This window comes from Leopardus geoffroyi, chromosome B4, assembly GCF_018350155.1.
Source record: "Leopardus geoffroyi isolate Oge1 chromosome B4, O.geoffroyi_Oge1_pat1.0, whole genome shotgun sequence".
In the NCBI taxonomy this organism is placed as follows: Eukaryota; Metazoa; Chordata; class Mammalia; order Carnivora; family Felidae; genus Leopardus; species Leopardus geoffroyi.
In genome coordinates this window covers 128447095-128460770 of record NC_059341.1, presented here as the reverse complement: position 1 = coordinate 128460770, position 13676 = coordinate 128447095, and the positions used below count along the sequence as shown (strand labels likewise).

The 13676-nt window shown below is 46.9% G+C and overlaps 1 protein-coding gene and 1 long non-coding RNA gene across 4 annotated transcripts in view; one reads left to right on the top strand and one right to left on the bottom strand.

The window, feature by feature from the left end:
- LOC123590674 overlaps nucleotides 1-1460 on the bottom strand; it is a 97085-nt gene extending 95625 nt beyond the window's left edge. For both annotated transcript variants that reach the window (XR_006708913.1, XR_006708912.1), the window contains exon 1: nucleotides 1201-1460. This is a non-coding gene — a long non-coding RNA (uncharacterized LOC123590674). The remainder of the gene's footprint in view (nucleotides 1-1200) is intronic.
- A 63-nt stretch (nucleotides 1461-1523) lies between these two features.
- The window catches only part of SYN3 (synapsin III), a 465355-nt gene continuing 453202 nt past the window's right edge, over nucleotides 1524-13676 (top strand). Inside the window, exon 1 of one of the 2 annotated variants that reach the window (XM_045463689.1) lies at nucleotides 1524-1645. The gene's annotated coding sequence lies outside the window, so the exon portion shown is untranslated. Of the gene's footprint in view, nucleotides 1646-8088; nucleotides 8272-13676 lie in introns of those variants that run through there. The other variant, XM_045463690.1, reaches the window with a different exon arrangement.

The window sequence follows — 13676 nt, the reverse complement described above, 5'->3', positions numbered from 1 at the left end:
CATTCTGCTTCCAACCTGTCCCTTCCTAGTCTTTCCCCATGTTGGTAAGGGCACCATTATCTCAAGGATGGCTCAAGGTGAGCACCTGGGAGTCATTCTTTATTCATCTGTTTTCCACATTTCTTAAAACCAACTCATCACCAAGGCTTTCCATGATATTCTAAAAACGTATTTCAGTTGGTCCACTCTCCCTATCTCCACTGCCACCACCTTGGTCTAATCTAAGTCACCATCATCTCTTGCCTGGACTCCTGCAGTAGACTCAAGTTACACACTGAACTATGCATCCCCCCCCCCCGCCATATGTTGAAGCCCTAACCCACGACACGATGGTATATGGAGACAGAGCCTTTGGTGATTTAGGTGAAGTCCTGCAGGTGGGGACCTCATGATGGGGCTCGTGTCCTTCTAAGAAGAGACAGGAGAGAATTTGCTCTCTTTCTCCCTGCCTTATGAGGACACGGGGAGAAGGCAGTCATCTACAAGCCAGGAAGAGAGCTCCCACCAGAAGCAGGCCACGCTGGCACCTTGACCTTCACGTCCAGAACTGTGAGAAAATAAATGTCTATTGTTTAAGCCAACCAGTCTATGGTATTTGGTTATGGCAGCGTGAGCCGACTAAGACACCTCCTAACTGGTCTCGCTGCTATTTCATTCTCTCTTCCAAAATCTATTCTCCACACAAGCAACAGTGGTCTTTTAAACATGTCGTAGCCTCCCTTCGATGGCTTATTTTTGTTTTGTCCTTATAACGAACCGAAGCTATTCAGGCTGCCCCCCCCCACCCCCACCCCTCCGGGTTCTGGGGAAATCGGCCCCACGCACTCTCTCCAGACCAGCGCACCTCTTCCTTGCTCAGCACTCTGGGCTATCCTAGTCTCCACTTGTGGCCTCAGAATCACGGTGCATCTACTGCCCCCTGCCGGCGATGCTCTCCTTCCAGTCCTGGAATCCCTTTTCTCTTTCAACTCTGTTCAACTATCACCTCCCCCAGTGGCCGCAAGAAACCCTCCTATTTACAACGTCCCAAGGCCCCTTTCTTATTTAAAATCACCTCTCCCTCCCATAACAATCTGACAAATCTTCTTCGTGTACCTTCATTAAACCTGCCCCCATCCCGACTCCACGCAAACTACAGGAGGGCGACAGACTTTGTCTGGTTCCTGTTGCACCCCCCGCGCCGAGTGACCGGCACAGTACCTGAGACGCGAGCAGACAGTGAGGCAGGGTTTCTCTGAGGCGCCTCCTGAAGTCCTGGAAGGTCAGGTGCCTTGCTCAAAGCTGGCTTCCAAGGACGCTGCACTCTTCGCACTCCCCAAGGGGCGTAGAGACGCTTTTGGGATCGGGAATGATCACTGCACTCGGCTGCCCGAGCCGGGGGAGAGCTCAGAGTCAGGAAGCAACTTTCCCGCGTGGAGACGTGAGGGGCGCAGTGGTGGGAGGCGCGGGGCGGGGCCCCCGGGGGCGGGGCCTGGCCGTCCGAGCCAATGGGGCGGTGCGGCGCGGCGGGGAGGCCGGGCGGCGGAGGGGAGACGCTGGAGCGCGGCCGGGTGCGGAGGCTGAGCTCGCGGACCCGGAGCGTATCCGCAGGCGGGCGCCGCGGCCGAGGCACTCCCCTGGCGCGGGTTTCCTGGTGGCTCGCACGGTAAGGGGAGCGCCGCCGCGAAGTAGACTTTGTGGGGTTTCCGGAAGCTGGGAGCGCCCCCCGTCCCCGCCCGCGGCCCCTCAGACGGGGCTGCCGGTGGCGTCCTCGTCCCCGGCGCGCCGGCCCTGTGCCCGTGAGGTGCGGGCGCGCGGAGGGCCCGGGAGGGAGGCGACGAGCCGCCGCGCCACTCTCCCTCCACAGGCTGCCGCAGCCCGGCCCCGGCCCGACCCTGCGACGGACAGGTCGGCGCGCGGGAAATGTCGGGGGCCCGGGAGCCCCCGGCCGGACATGCGCTCGACCCAGGTCTTCAGACCCCTCAGGACCTGTTGGCCTGGGGCTAAGGGTCAGATTTGTCACGCCATTGCCTTTTTCCAGTCTTTCTGAGGCGCAGGAAGAAACCTCCGAGCGGCTCCCTGGCCGAGCTCGCAGCGGGGACTAGCCTTGATGCCGCGCCCCGTGTTTATTCCGTATTTATCGGCTCCCCCGCTGTGTGCCAGGCACTGTGCTGAGCCCTGGTGGCACGAAGACGGGCCTTGGAGGGGCTCCTGGGGCCAAGAAGGACAGTAGGAGGAACAGTTTCCGAGCACCGTAGTACAGGGGACACGAGGTGTAGAGGAGGCGTGAGGCAGCCAGGACGGCTTTGGAGCGGAGGCGACCTTTGAGTGGGGACTGGAGGAGGCGGAGGGTTTGCCCCGCTGAGAGCTGGGGGGAGGGAGCCAAGGGGAAGGGCCGCTGGGATAGCGGGAATTCCAGAGAGAGGTAAGGAAGCTGAAAAAGTCTAGTATCCCATTAGGTAATCACGAAGGACCAGGGCTTACTGTGTGTAGGAAACGAGCTGTCGGCATGGCGGGGGGGCTAAACCATGCGCAGACCTTAAAATGCAGCCTTTGACTGTCTTGAATTTTGTCCTGGGGTGGAGTGCAGTGGAGGAATTCTGATCAGTGACCAGGTAACTCTGGCAGCTCTCTGGAAAATGGATGGAGACTGGAGCATCAGAGAGCCGGTAAGTTGTAGTTGCTATTCGGACTTGGCTGCAAATGCTCTGGGCCGGGAAAGCAGCCCCAACTGCCCAGGAGCCCTGCTCCCTGGCCTCTGGACAAAGATTTGAGCCAGGAAATGTTGCCTCTGTGATACTTGCTTCTGCAACCTGCAGGTCATTTTTGTATTGTTTCAGGAGGCTTTGACCTCAACCTTGTCATCAGGCATGGACCCTGGAGGATTGGGAAGGGCACCTCTCTCCTCCTCTTTCTGCCTTGCAGAGGCACAGTCTTGGCTGTTAGAGGCTGTAATAAAAAGCAAGGTGTCACTGGGGAGTCAGGCCAGAAAGTCACTTTAGCTGTGTGCTTTGGGGACATTAATCAATGTTTCTGAATGTCACTTTTCTGATTTAAAAGGAAATATCGTAACTACCTTTAGAAGATCAAATTCCCTGGTAAAAGACTCAGAGATTCTGAGGTTTGTGTGTAGGGGGACTTGGGGGGAGTCGTCTCACTGTCCAAGGGGGTGACAGGTGAGGAAAACAGGATTGGGCAGAGGGAAGGTAGATCTGTGATGCAATGCAAAAGAGGCCTTAGTTGATCCCCTGAGGCCTGGGGGCCAGGCCTTGGAAGCCCCATGTTGGCCAGCCAGTGGATGCAGGGAAAGGCATAACTTTGGTTGTCCCTTCAGCAAGACAGTTCCTGAAGAGGGACTCAGCCAACGGAACTGGCAGTAGGGCCCAGGGGAGGAAGGGGTGCCTCTGTCTTGGAGAGGGATTGAGAGCTGTCCCACAGCAGCTACCTCTGCAGGGTGGGTTTGGGAAGTAAATGTGATAACTTGACAGAAACTGGTTTGCACTGAATCTGGTGCAGAGCAGGTATTTAAAAAGTGTTCATTTCTTTTGCCTTTAACCTTCTTGACTGCATCTGAAAGTAGATTTGGGAGTTAGAGTTGGGTAAATAGGCTTTAGAGGAAAGGATCTTTAATAATAATAGCTACAATGACTACCACTTCCTGTTATTGAGTGCCTATTATCTATATGCATTCTCTCCTAGTTGTCTAGTGGTATTCTGAGTCAAGTACTTTAACTCTTGTTTTACAGTCAACCCAGTCTTTTTTCTAAAACCCAACAGAGTATGTGTCCTTTTGCCATAAAATAATAGCAATAACAACAAAAGCAGCAATCAAAATGATATGATTTTTTATAGTCTATGAGGTGATTTCTTTGGTGGTCTGATTAATTAATTAATTAATTTACCAATTATTAATTCAACAATGTGCATTGAGTGCATCCTAAATGATAGGGCACTGTCCTAGGTGCTGGGGATACAGTGCAGTCTGTTAGGGGACAGAGAGAGACAGACATTAAATGCTTTGATTCTGCAAGAGCAAACATTGAATGATAGAACATCCCATTGCCGAACCCTCTTGCACTGTTGGTGGGAATGCAAATTGGTGCAGCCACTCTGGAAAGTAGTGTGGAGGTTCCTCAGAAAATTAAAAATAGACCTACCCTATGACCCAGCAATAGCACTGCTAGGAATTTACCCAAGGGATACAGGAGTACTGATGCCTAGGGGCACTTGTACCCCAATGTTTATAGCAGCACTCTCAACAATAGCCAAATTGTGGAAAGAGCCTAAATGTCCATCAACTGATGAATGGATAAAGAAATTGTGGTTTATATACACAATGGAATACTACTTGGCAATGAGAAAGAATGAAATATGGCCCTTTGTAGCAACGTGGATGGAACTGGAGAGTGTGATGCTAAGTGAAATAAGCCATACAGAGAAAGACAGATACCATATGTTTTCACTCTTATGTGGATCCTGAGAAACTTAACAGAAACCCATGGGGGAGGGGAAGGAAAAAAAGAAAAAAGAGGTTAGAGTGGGAGAGAGCCAAAGCATAAGAGACTGTTAAACACTGAGAACAAACTGAGGGTTGATGGGGGGTGGGAGGGAGGGGAGGGTGGGTGATGGGTATTGAGGAGGGCACCTTTTGGGATGAGCACTGGGTGTTGTATGGAAACCAATTTGACAATAAATTTCATATATTGAAAAAAAAAAAAAAAAAAGAACATCCCATTGCCTAGCCAGGAAGTGATAGAGAGTAATAGGCCCTTTTCCCAACTGAATCTTTTAGTATAATCTCCACAGCAAGGCCTTTTGGACCATCTTGTGTAAGGCAGGTCCCCTCCCTTTTACTCTCCCTTCATAGCACTTGCTCATTCATTTTATTTATTTCCTTGTTGTTTGCCACCCCCCCCCCCCATTAGACTGATGGCTCCAGGAGGACACATATTGCTTTATCCCAAGAGCCCAGCACAGTGATTAGCACATACTTCTTGAATGAGTGAAATGAATGAGGTGTGGATCTGCCTAACAAGAGTGGCCAGGGAAGGTCATGTTGAGGAGTGATATTTATCCTGAGATCTGAGGGATGAGAAGGATCCAGCAATGCTAAACAATGCCAGGATCAAGAGGCAGAAAGAACAGCTTGTTCAAGGACGAGGAGGTGGAGGAATGGAGCCCAGTGTGATTGGGGAACAGCCTGAGATGAGTTTGGAGGAGGTGGAGGAATGGAGCCCAGTGTGATTGGGGAACAGCCTGAGATGAGTTTGGAGAAGTAGACGGGTCCTTGGAAGGCCATGCTGAGCTTGGATTTTATTTGAAGTGCATTGAAAGGTCATTGAGGGATTTTAAGCCTAGTAATGACTTGAGGTTATACTATATATTTGTTTGTTGTCTGTCATGCCTCTAGGATGCAAGCTCCATGATGCAAAGTGTTCAGTAAATATTGCTAGAGTTGATGAATGATCTGGTTTATGTAGCTACCTGGTGAAAAATGGAGGAGGGAGAGGAATGGGATTTTGTCACCAATTAAGAGTTAGGTGAGAGGGATGTTGGTGTCTTGGCTGCAGAATAGCAATGGTATTGGAGGAAAGTAGAAGGATTAGAGTTATATTTGGTTACAAAATGGACAAGGACTTGCTGATAGATTAGATGTTGGGAATACAGTAAACGGAAGAACCAAAGATGACCCATGGGTTTATGGTTTAAGATTAGGTGGAGCCAAATGTCCATCAACAGGTGAATGGATAAACAAAATGTGGTATATACTTACAATAGAATATTACTCAGCCATAAAAAGAAATGAAGTACTGATACATGCTGCAATGTGAATGAACCTTAAAAACATGCTAAGTGAAAGAAGACAGACACAAAAGTTCACATGGTGTCTGATTTCATTTACATAAAATGTCCAGAGTAGATCAATCCATAGAGACATAAAGCATACCGGTGTTTGCCAGTGACTTGGGGAAGAAGAGTAAATGAAGCATAACTGCTTAAAGGGTAAATAGTTTCCTTTTTGGGTTGATGAAAATGTTTTGGAACTAGATCGAGGTGGTGGTTGCACAACATTATGAATGTAGTAAATGCCACTTAGTTGGACACTTCAAAATGGTTCATTTTATGTGGTATGAGTTTCATTTCAATTACAAAAACAAAAATAGATAAAAGCTTGGCTGGATGGGAGCACCAATAACAGAGTGGAGGAGACTAGGTGGGGAGCAGGTTGTGGTTCGGAGAGGAAATTCACGTGCTGTGTTAGAGATGCCTGTGAGATATCCACGTGGAGCCTGGGGTGGGGAGGAAGTCTGGGCTAGAGCTATAAATATGGGAGTTGTCAGCACTTAGATGTCAGCCAACAAAATGGATGAGATCTAGGGAGAGACAGTGTAAAGGAGCACATCACAGCCTGGATCATTCTTTAATTTGATCCTCATATCTACCTATGAGGGAGGTGCTGTTGTCTTCATTTTCAGATGAGGAAACCAAGCCCTCCCCACCCCACCCCCAACCCCCAGGACATGAACTTGCCCAACGTCAGACACTTTGTTCATGTGTATCCCTTGGCCTCCAGTGCTTTGCCATTCCCATCTCAGCATGATGCCATTTAGACCTTCAGCAAGGGCCTTCCCTCCCCATCCCTCCTCGTCCTGATGGAGTCTCACATGTGGCAAGCACTGTGCTGGGTGTATGTTGGTGGAGAAAGTGGAAATGGCTCTAATTTTATGGAGTTTACCCACTAAGCAAGCAGCTGCAATCCACTGATACAGGGGACCTTAGGAGCCTGGAGCAGGAGAATCTGCCCCAGATTTGGGAGTGGGAGGAGGCTTCCTAGAGAAAGTGACAGCAAAGCTGAGATTTGCAGCAGAAGCAGAAGAATGGAGCCTGAGAAAAAGAGGATTCTCTGGAGGGTTCATGATCCCCGAACAACTACTATGGGAATTCACCATTCTCTTCATTCCACCATTCTTCATAGGTTACTGGCATTTTCCAACTCATTGAGAGGGTTTTCTACATTTTCTATAACCCTGGAGGCAAAAGCAGGCACATGGCTTAGTTTGATTTCAAGTGGGAGCTTCAGAGGGGGAATGAGGTAGGATGCAAACAGCCGAGCTCTTAATTTTTTTTTTAATATTTGATTTATTTTTGAGAGAGTGCAAGTGGGGGAAAGGCAGTGAGAGGGGGACAGAGGATCTGAAGCGGGCTCCGTGCTGATAGCAGCGAGCCTGATGCGGGGCTCGAACTCAAGAACTGCAAGATCATGACCTGAGCGAAAGTTGGATGCTCGACTGACTGAGCCACCCAGGTGCCCCAAACAGCCTGGTTTTTAAAGCCAGGTCCCATCTCTTGAGCAAGTGACTTATTCTCTCTGAACCTTACTTTTTATACCTATGAAATGGATCCAGTAGTGTTCATTGCTTAGTATAGTAAATAAATTAAATGATGCAGTAAATATTAGGTACATAATAAATGTTCAGACAACCGATAATCTCTTTTATCTTTTGGAGAGGAAGAGTTTCTGAATAGACCAGTAGTCCTCACATTCTGTACACTATTTAAAATACAGATATTCGTCTTCCCTCTGAAGGCTTTCATGGTTCTGGATGAAGCACAGAGATCTGTATGTTTAGAAAGCAGCCCACATGATCCTGATAAAAGGAAGTCCAGGAACCATTGGTTTGACCAAACACTTGAGTCATTGCTATGGTGAACATGAAAGGGTTAAGCACCTAGAAGCAGAATTTTGCCTTCTAGGAATTATTAGCCAATGACAGTGCTGACCGATGATGTAATGTCTTTGGCTGGCACTCCATTGGTTAAGTGTATTGTTTCTCTCGCTGCTTCAGCTGTGTGAGGAGCAAAGCTGGAGCCCAAGGGTTAATAATTCTGTGGCAACAGATCTCTTTTTTTTCCCCATTCCTCTTCTGCTAGGTGTGAGTATATAGCCCAGCTCAGCAGATTGCTGCCCTTCTTCCAATAAACAGCTGCATCTTCCTCCTTACCTCCTCCCAAGCAGAGCACATGTCTCCGTAGTACTACAGAGGAGGAGGAAGGGGGAGAGGGAGTGGGGGAGGAGGAGGAGGTGGAGGAGGAGGAGGAGGAAGAGGAGGATCAGGATCGTTTAGGGAAGAGAGAGCCCTTTCAAAGTTCCACGCTGCAGTCTCTCCTTGCCACTGGGGACGGACACAGCCCCCCGCTGCACTGGCCTACAAATGTCCCACTGGATGCATTGCTAAATTGCCACCTGCTTCTGAGCATTGTTCAACCTGGCAGGATCCTCAGAACCAGGAGGTGAGCCCAGGGTTTTGGAAGAGGGAGTGGGCCTAGCAGAGAGGAGCTCTAGACTGGAGGTCTAAAGGGAGGGAACAGCTCTAGACTGAAGGTCAAGCATAGTCTCCATCCCATAGCCCTGGCACGTGGTATGAGCTCGGGCAGGACCGTTTCCCTCTTTGGGTCTATTTGCTCAAGTGCACAATGTGAGGCTTAGATTAGGGCCCTCTGAATTCTGGGAGACACTGACTGGGGAGTGTGCTGACCTGAAGCTGTAAACAAGCATACTGTTGGTGTAGCTTTCTGTCAAATGATCTGTGTAGATACATGCTTTGCTCTGGGAATCTTGGGCAGCAGGGGAGTGTCAGGTGAGGGCGGTCTCCTTGGAGCTAGCTGTAACCCAGGCTCCTCCTTATATTGTCTGGACTCCCTCTTCAGTGCTCCCACGTGGCCAAGAAGCCCTTGGTAGACTCTGGGCTGAGGTTTCTCTAGAAACACCTGAACGGTCTCAGGGATTTTGATCATGCCCTTTGGGAGGACCTTAGGGCCCCCGACCCTTGAGTTATCAGTGTGCCTTAATCAATTCGATTAATTGATTAATCGAATTGATTAATTCCTAGTTGTCCCATGCTGGAGCTTCTAAGCAGAGGAGAATTATTTTTGCTTTATTGAGTAACTTAGCTGTGACAGTTTTCTTGTGTGTGTTTAGTGGGGCATGCATTATTGCCCAGCCTGAAACATTTCACCTTGTCCAAAGAGGGTCCTAATGCAAGCGTATTAGCCTCCAGGTGTAAACTGAAAAAAGGACAAATGGGGTGGGGTGAGGGAGATTGGAGCAGAATAACTGGGAAAGGCTGATAGCAAGGAAGTCTCACCTTCAATTCATAGGTAATTCAGTTTGAAAGCCTGCATTTCACAGACAAGCTATGATGCTACTTCTCCCCTGCAACACTGCAAAAAATATATAACTAAAAAGTTCTTTTATTTTTCAGTATTTAGTGATGTATGGGGAGTTACCAATTTCTTTAGGTAGAGTGGAGGCTGCAGTGTTCTCTCTGTGTCTTGTATGACCCTTGGTGCCTGCTGCCCTGTGTTCTGGGTCAGGCTTTGCTGCTGAAGAATATGTGTGTAGGTCCTTGGGCAAGTTACCGAGTCTCTCTGAGCTTGTTTTCTTCATTTGTCAATCACAGGGCCAGAGGGAGTTGGACTTAGCTGACTTTTAGAGCTCTCCTAGCTCTGGCTCTCTGTACTTTGGATTGTAAAAAGTCTTTGGAATCTGAGGTTGTTGATTAAGTGGGCTGGATAAAGAATCTTTGAATAAAGGAATATGCTGCATGTGCCCACTAGGTGTGAGGCTGTAAACATTTTAACATTTTGCCCCCTCAATAGCTCTGGAAGTAGGTCGTGTTTACCCCACTCTCCAGATAGGAAATTACCCCAAATCATCATACAGTAAATGTTGATACTGGTATTTGTGCAGGTGATCATACTGGGATAGCGGTATGTGTCAGGAGAATGGAAGGGCTGGAACTGGGGTCCTCACCTACCCTTGCTTCCATGCATGCTCTTCTTTCTACTATAAATCAAGCACTGATTTTAAAATTGACTAGTTCAGCCAGATTGATGTGAACTCTCCACATTAATATCTGAGACAGCAGAAGATTGGGGGACTCTGGATCTAAACAGGACCTTACAGTCCTATGGCCCAGGCCCCTCAATTTATAGCTGAGAAAATGGAGGTCCAGAGAAGTTAGGTGACTTGTTTTCTGTCACTCAGTGAGTCAATAGATGGCAGGGGATGGAGTCCAAAACTCTGATTTAGGTGTTTGAAGGTGTATTATTAATGAGTTTAAAAAAAAAATACCTTCATCTGAGAAATTTGGGATCATTTGAATTTAACTGTTCTGAACATAACCTTTGTCTGTTCTCACCAGGCCCCTTTGAAATGCCGAAGGGTTGAAGTAAGAATCATTGGACACTTAACCCATGCTTGGTGTTGTGGCAGGTGTCTGAAACATGAAAGGAGGGTGGGGGTGGTAGGCAAGCTGAGTATGAGATGTGAGACATGGTCAGTCTCCTTCAGGAGACTCAGGATGAAAATTGTATTTCCTGAGAATCTAACTCACAGGTCAGCAGTCTTTCTTAGTGGATGAGCTGGGACTCTGACCCTTTTCCTCTGTGTGTGACTGGCACCTAATTTATACCACTATAGGAATACTTGCTACATGGCATGTGGTCTCTGTTCTTTTTCTTTCCCACTAAGCTGCATGTTTCCCAAAATGTGGAACTTAATCAGTGGAGCTGCTTAATGGGGAGGTGGGTGTCAGTATCTTGGATGTGCAGAGATGTACACTCAGAAATAAAATCCATCAAATAATGATTAAAAAGCACAATGCAGATACTTGACTCCCTCCTTGATCACTGTAACATTAAAAAGGAATCATCTTAATACCAGGCTTCAAACATCCTAACGGTTATAGGAAAGAGGAGTTATCATTATTCTGCAGGACTGAAGAGCAAAGCTAGCAGCAATGGGTGGAAATTGGAGGGGAGCAGATAGATAAATAGAGGTAGAGTGTACTGATGATGGGGGCTTTGCAATGGGTAAGTCCACCTTCCACACTCTTGTCTTCAGAAGAGGGTGGTAACCCTTGGGGATTACTGCCCTAGCCAAGAGTAGCACTTGGTAGCCTCTAATGCCCCTTCTAGACATAAGATTTGTTGATAATCTATCTACCAAGCAGGAGTAAATGAGAGGAGGCCTAGAGTATAACAGAGCTGCCTTTTAGTCTTAGTATGGGGTGGAAATCATTCACAGTCCAAACAACCGTTTAAAATATTTTAATTGCCAAAAAATTACATTACATATGTTTTTTTGTGTATGCAATCCTGAACAGTAATTCGTATGCTAATTGGTGTGTAAAACACTGATTTAGGCTAAGAGAAGTAGCAACATAAAGCCTATATGCTGTTATTTGGGTCTTTCTACTGTTCTATCTTTAAGGTAGCTAAAATTTCTGACTTGCATGGGGTAGGGGATAGAGAATTCTCAAGTGTCCTTGCTTCCTTGTATTATGCTATTCTGTTTGGTAAACAATCTCTAATACCATTAAATATGGTATTGTTTATAATAATACCATCAACAGGTTTTTTAAGTGATATTAAAAATTAAATGAGATAATGTATGTGGAAACACCGAACCCAGGAACTGTTACAGAGTAGATGCTTAGTACATTTGTACCGGAAGGAAATCAGCATCTTGCTTTAGCATACTTGTCTCTGCTGGTCTTTGAAAAGCTGTGTCCAGGCTGGCATTTCCTATTTGAGGTTGGCATGTCCTGTTTGGCTCCTCTGCACAGTGCTCGCCCTCTTGTCCCTGAATAATGAGATCGGAAACTTCACAGACCTGAATTCAAGACACCAGCCCTTACCTATCATTCTGTGACATTGGCCATGTTACTTAACATCTCTGTGTTTGTTTTTTTCACTTCTGAAAATTGGATCGGTAGGCCCACCCTGAAGGGTGGATGGGGGCTTAATTTAGAACCTTTAGAAAGGGACTGGAACATACATAGGGTAGGTGTTCTATAAATGGCTACTTTCTTTGTTCTCCACCAAAAGGTGTTACAGAAAGGTGTTTTTTTTTTTCCCCTTTCACTCTCACCTCAAACTTATTTGCTCACATTAGTAGTATTTCTAGATATTTTTTTCTAAATGTTTATTTATTTTTGAGAGAGAGAGACAGAGAGAGAGAGAGAGAGAGAGAGAGAGCCCAAGCAGGGGAGAGGCAGAGAGTGAGGGAGACACAGAATCCAAAGCAGGCTCTAGGCTCTGAGCTGTCAGTGCAGGGCTCGAACCCACAAACCACGAGATCATGACCAGGACCAAATTTGAACATTTAGCCAACTGAGCCACCCAGGCACCTCTGTTTCTAGAGAATTTTGTACAAACCTTCAGGAAACCTCTTGACATTGCTCTAAAAATGCATTGTCTTGCAGCCTTGTCCCCTTCTAGCTCATGTTCACAGCAGTCACCTAACCAAACACCAGAAAGCTGCACTCAGAAGGGAGATGTTGTGCTTAATCCATTTTTTAAGTTTATTTATTTATTTTGAGAAAGAGAGAGGGAGAGTGCATGAGTGGTGGAGGGGCAGAGAGAGAGGGAGAGAGAGAATCCCAAGCAGACTCTACACTATCAGCACAGAGTCCAATGCAGGGCTCAAGCCCACGGAACCAGGAGATCACGACCTGAGCCGAGATCAGGAGTCAGACACTTAACCGACTGAGCCACCCAGGTGCCCCCATTTTTAAAACCCCAGTAGCTGATTTAAATATGCTTTACTCAGGGGTCAAGTGGACAGGTAATTTGAAGCGTGCTTCAGAAGCCAAAGTATGGCTCTGCATTCAAAGCATTAGAAATTTCATCATTGAATTTTCATCCCTTGGGTTTATTCATTCATCCATTTAATAAATATTTACGGAGTGTTTATGCTGTGATAGGCAGCATCCTAGGTGCTGGGGATATATCAATGAACAGTGTGGACAAGATCCCTACCCTCGTGGATCTTGTATTCTGGGGAAATAGAAAATAACCACAAAACAATTACATTGTGAGATGTCAGTGGTGAGGGCCATAAGAAAAAACAGTATAAGGGCATAAGAAGATGCCATTATAGAAAAGTCCATCAAAGGGCTCTAAGGAGTTGCTATTTCAGCAGAGTGGGGAGGAGGAGGGGAGTTTGAGAAGGTAGAACTAGAGAGGTATCCAAAACCAGGTCTGGTTGGGATTCATGGACTGTGGAGTGAGGTTTGGACTCTACTCTTAGCTGGAGGTTTTGAGCAAAGAGTTTACATGGTTTGGCTTATTCTTTTAATTGGTTTTATTTTTTAAACTGCCATGTGGTAAAGTTGACTTTGTTTTGGTGTTCAGTTCTATGACTCAGCACACGTATAGACTCATGGAAGTACCAACAACAATGGGGGCACAGAACAGTTTCATCACCCAGAAACCTCCTTCCTAATGTCTCTGTGTAGTCACAGACTCCCCACTTGTAACGTTTGGCAACCACAACTCTACTTTACATTTACATTGCTACCATTTTATCTTTCTGAGGACATGATACCAGTAGAATCATACAGTATGTAGCTTTCTGAGGCTAGCTTCTTTCCCTGAGCATGATGCCTTTGAGATTTGTCCATGTTGTATCAATAGTTTGTTCGTTTTTATTGCTGGCTAGTATCCCACTGTGTGAACATACCACCGTGTGTCCATTCCCTCACCCTTGAAAGACACTTGGGTTGTTTCCATGTTTGGGCAGTTATGAAAAGAGCTGATATAAACATTTGTGTTCAGGTTTTTGTATGAACACACATTTTTGGACCTCTAGGGTAAATACCCAACTGTTGGATTGCTGGGACATACAACAA